The sequence below is a fragment of the Anastrepha obliqua genome, chromosome 1, assembly GCF_027943255.1.
Source record: "Anastrepha obliqua isolate idAnaObli1 chromosome 1, idAnaObli1_1.0, whole genome shotgun sequence".
Lineage (NCBI taxonomy): Eukaryota > Metazoa > Arthropoda > Insecta > Diptera > Tephritidae > Anastrepha > Anastrepha obliqua.
In genome coordinates, this window is record NC_072892.1 from 105,012,142 (window position 1) to 105,017,845 (window position 5,704).

Genomic DNA, 5,704 nt, shown 5'->3' on the forward strand with positions numbered 1-5,704 from the left:
GTCCCAAGGAATCGCTGTATATTGCAGTAGATAAAAAAAAAGAAAACAAAAAAACCCTTACCCACGCTAACACCTTTAGTAAGGTAGTTGTCCCAAAGAATCGCTGTATATTGCAGTAGATAAAAAAAAAAGAGGAAAAAAATATATAAGAAAAATTGAAATGGATAAACTTTAGTTTATCTCATTTTCAAACTGTTTAAAGGAAATAAAGTTGTTTTTCTAAAGCATTGCTTGGCACACGGCAGGTACATGGCAAGTGCCACTCCAACTATAATACAGATGGGTCATTTTGTATGTTAAAAGCTGCATTTGATCTGGTGTTAAACGAATATTGCTGTATACAATATTATAGGTTGTTGGAGACACTGTTCCTTGTTGCACAGACTGAGATACCAAGAAAAAGTCATAACGTTCTGGACATGTAACTACATCATCGACTATTGTACCAGGAGGCAGATTTCGGCCTCGTGCAAAGAGTCGGGTATTAATACTTTTCGGTACCACAATGTATGCAAACATAGGTGGTTTTTCAGAGCCCACACGCTCATACTCTTGCTCGAGTTCCTCATCCACAGAACCTGGAGGTGGATTCCTGCCATTAATGAAGTAACGAGTATTAATTCACTTCGATACTACTATAAACGCCAAGGGGCAAATCGTAGGTTTCCTCTCATAATCAGAATACATTTTGTTTAACCTTCCTATAAAAAATTTCACTTCGGTGCTGAAAACTTGATGCAATTGCCCAGCACCGACTCCGTCACGATAGAAGAGGATTTTCTTTGGTAACACACCATGCTCTTGTTGATATGCTTTCAAAGCAATGCCCATACGCATTCCATTAGCTGCTCTTATACACACTTGTACGAAATTTTGAACTTCACGTAAATTCCGTGATGGCGTAATCACGTACCACCTCTTAATGTCAACGTGTTTGTACATTGAATTATTTCGGAATTCTCGCGTCCAATCTGCAAATTCATTGCAATTGTAACGTTTTTTATAATAATCAACATACGAAATCTCTCCATCCTTGGTTGGAAATTTCGACTTGGACGACTGTTGGAAATCCACGTCATTTATTCGATATTATTATTATAGTCGGTAAGGATTATTGTTCCAACGACTTCTCCTTTAAAAGCATCATGGTAGTCTGGTTTGCCGACGCAATCTTGTAAAATTTTATATAACGTATCAGTGCGCATTACTTTATGAGCAATTTCAGCACATAAGAGAATGCCTTGCTCATGTTGTCGTATTGAAGTTTGATATTCAGGTCATAATTCGAGGTAAAAACTGTTTAGACAATGCTTTGCCTTCGGATCAAAGAAACTACGCCCAACAAGTTCTAAATTCAGCCCTGCCATAGCACGACGTAAAATAAGATTTAGCACTTGTAGCTGCTGTGAATCAGCCACCTCCAATTGCCCAACGTGTTTAATTTTTGGATAGTGTCACCCTCACGATTTTTATGGGGGGAGGCACAGTACAAAGAAAAGCAGCTCTCTTCCAATCCACAAAATTGGTGGATATTCTTTGAATATCGGGGTTCGACTCCTCATAAGGAAGAGTGAATGAGTAAAAATATATACCTATATATATACAATATATAGAAATGGCACTTTAAAAGGCACATAAAAATTAAAAATACAGATATTTTTTGGCACGTTGAAATAAAAAATAAATACAATAAGAATGACTCTCTCAACCGATAAAATTGGTGGATATTCTTTGAATATCGGGGTTCGACTCCTCATGGGAATGATGAAATTAATAGAGAGCTTTTAAGAAAAAGAATGGCACTTACAAAAAAATAAATAAATACAAATATTTTTTGCCACGTTGAAATAAAAATAAATACAATAAAAATAACTCTCTCAACCCATAAAATTGGTGGATATTCTTTGAATATCGGGGTTCGACTCCTCATGGGAATGGCACTTTAAAGAAAAAATTATAATAAATTTTTTTTTTTTAACTATTATTAATACACAAAATTTTAATTAATTAATTGATACACAAAATCATAAAGTAAAACTAAAATTTAAAAAAAAAAAAAAAAAAAAAAAAAAAAAAAAAAAATATTTTTATATTTAAGAAAAAAGAGAGAAAGAAACTGTTAATCAAAAAAGGAAAAAATACGCCAAATATATTCAAATAATCTAAGGCGTTGTAAATTGTACAAAAAAAAATATTTTTTTTTGCCAATATTCAAATAATGTAAAGCGTTGTAAATTGTACAAAAAAAAAATATAATATTTTTTGCCATATATGTAACGCTCCTCTTTTCCTAAAAGCCACTTGTTTTGATTGTTTTTTCCTTTCAAAGGATATTCTGATTAGGAACAAGTTGCTTTCAAGAAAAGAACACGCGCAACTGGCAATATTAACTTAAGACATTACAATAGTTTTAAAAGAAATTATTAAGAATATCTTTAAACTTTAAAATTCATTGCAAGATAGGTTAATGCTAATTTGAAAGTAAAATTAAAAATTTAAAAGAAAAATAGAACATGTTAAAATCGCCTAGAAGTTTGAAGCACTGTAATAGTTTTAGAACAAATTATTACATTTAAAAATATCTTTAAACTTGAATCCTCAATTGTTACGGTGGAGCACGGTAGCGGCTATGTCATCAGCGGTCATTTTGAATTAATCCACGCTTTTGACCTATAATACCTCGACACCGTATTGCAGAAGCTAAACAGCGTTATGACGATCACAAATGACGTCGTCGATCGAAGAACCAGGGAAAGGCTCGAGCAGGATGTCCAAAACAAGATAGCTATTCTGAGGGAAGACGTGAACGAGCTGATACGCGCGTGCCAAATGGCTAAGGCTGGCATCGTCAATAGCAATCTCTCAAGCAAGGAAGAAGTTAACCAGCTTGTTGGCGAGATTGACATCCTTCCATACAGTAATGCTATTGAAGCCATCGAGTATAGCAAACCTTCGATCTACACCAACAACACGCTATTGCTGTACGTGTTATCTCTGTCTAAGGTCACGGAGGAAAGATTCAACCACCTTATCACACGAACTAATGTCCAGAAAGGCCATCGGTTAGAATTGACGTACAAAACTATCCTTATAAGCAAACAGGAGACGTTTGGCATAAGGGGAGACTGTTTGCACTTATCCTCAGCAAGGGTATGTGAAAAGAAATCCTTGGACCTGTTACCGGAGGCTGGTTGTTTGGCTCGTCTTCTCAAGGGCGGAGAAACAAGTTGTCCTTACCTGACAAGCAACGCATCTACCGTCGAAGTAATCAAAGATGATACTATTTTCCTGAACAATTTCGTTGGCAACATAAGTCCAGCATTACCACCTCAGGAGTTCAGGTGCTCCCACCAATCCTAACTCGCGTCACGAACCGCACAATGGCTATAAACCTCGATCTGGTACATGGAATAGCAATTGACAACTTGGAAATATTGAAGCACCTCAAGTCTGAGACGAATTGTTTTATATTATCCAAGGGATCAGGACTACTGTTACTTATGGTGATTATTTGGTTTATCTGGAGGAAGCTCATAGCAAGGATCCATTTACCCGAAATAAAAATCGAGAACCAACTTAGTCGAAAGATCGAGAAACGCCCTTCGTCACCCAATCTGCGGGACGCAGATATTTAAAGGGGGAGGAGTTAAGGCGACTGCCTGACTGCCATGCGCATCAGATTGCACATGCGCTGCAGCGTTAGTATATAACCACCGCTGCACCATGTGAACCGCTATGTCAGCAAGTTAAGGCAGCTGCCTGACTGCGATTCGCTAGCAATGCGTATCAGATGACACATGCACAGCAGCGTTAATATATAACCGCCGCTGCACCGTGTGAACCGCTAGGTCAGCAATTTGTTAGATTAAGAATTAGCTTAGCTTAGGCATAAGAATAAATTGTAAAAGCATTCTTGGTTCTGGACGTAAAGAAATCACAAGGCATTTTTCATTGGCAGCAAAATAGGAGTAAGTATCGTAAAGGGGCCGAGTGGTTGGCCCCCAACTTTAATTTTTTCAACGATGTCCTGCGGGACACGTTAACTTATATATAAATTAAAATATTCCATAACATTTAGTACATTAACAAATAAAGATACAATAAATTATGAAGTGCACACAAAAAGCCCGGAGCAATTTAATTTACCTAACAATGCCAGGATTCGTTGTTATATTCGTTATTATATTAAATTTATTCAAGGAAACTAAAAGACCGAAATTGAAATAAAATATAAAATCTATCCAAAAGGGAATCGTATAGTAAAAAAAGTCAAATATATTAAAATCCATTAAAAGATTTGAATATTAAGAAAGTTAAATAAATGTATACAAAAGAAAATTTAAGAAAGGAAATCGAATACTATAGAATATTACAGATTATCAAAAGAAATTTAGAAGGAAAATTGAATATTAATAAAATATTAATAATTAAAAATTAATACTAATAATTTGAAAGTAATATTAATAAGTGAAAATTAGTAAAAGTGGAAAATGTCTAACCCTAGCAATTTAATCAGGCCCCCAGTTTTAAACACAAATACAACACCATCTCCTGTCCCTAACATCCCGAAAATAAATATGACACAGTTGACGGATGTAGTGACCAGAATGGTTAGAAGGAAGAAGGAAGAAACATCGTACAGGCCGCGCTGAATCCAAATTCATTCGAATAATGTCTCGGATCTAGACAAAATCCCGGACGTTGTCCGATGCATTAGAGAATTCTCAGGGCAATCAGGAGAGTTTAACTCCTGGAAGAAAAGTGTAGATCGCGTTCATTAGATCTACGAGCCCCAAAGAGGAAGCCCCAAATATTATGGCTTACTTAATGTCGTACGAAACAAGATCGTGGGTAATGCAGACATTGCCCTCGAGTGGTACAATACCCCTTTGGAGTGGAAGGCCATTTCAAAATGCCTCACCCTTCACTACGCGGACAAACGCGATTTAGGTACCGTTGAGTACCAGATGACCTCTTTGGTGCAGGGTAACCTCACCATCCAAGAGTTCTACCAACAGGTATATTCTCACCTGTCGCTTATATTAAATAAAATTGGATGCATCGACGCCGGTCCAGAATCAATGCATCTCTTAATTCGAACGTACCGAGACAAAGCTCTCGATACTTTCATTCGAGGCTTAAAAGGCGATTTGCCGAGACTCCTCGGTATAAGACAACCGGCAGACCTTCCTCAGGTACTCCATCTCTGCCTGAAATTGGAGAACATAAACTATATGAACAAACCAAAACCAAATGAATTTGTGGGAAAAAGACCCACAACTGGCAATCCACTACCGCCACAAAAAATGCAAAGAAACTTTCACATAGATTCAGAAACCTATAACCACCTGAGCAATACTACATTGACCAAAACGATCCCGAAGATTTCCAAAACAATTCCGACGATTTCCAATATAACACCGACAATGACGACAAAGACTATTTGGACACTAGTGACATACATTTTTTAGGCTAACGCACTCTTTGCTACCGTACATTCAGTGCAAGACGGAGAGTGGAGACATTCTCAAACTATTAATAGACACCGGATCTACAAAAAATTACATTCAACCGAACTTTGTAAAACAGGCAATACCTAACGAACAAGTTTTCTACGCAAAGTCAATAGCAGGAGACGTAAAGGTCACCCAACATACATCCGCTAATCTTTTTAATCTCAGGGACATTAACCTTAAATTTTTTA

General features: G+C 36.7%; 1 pseudogene; it reads right to left on the reverse strand.

Annotated features, from left to right (window-relative positions):
- Positions 1-219: 219 nt before the first annotated feature.
- Positions 220-2,646, reverse strand: LOC129236374 (protein piwi-like; annotated as a pseudogene).
- Positions 2,647-5,704: the final 3,058 nt, after the last annotated feature.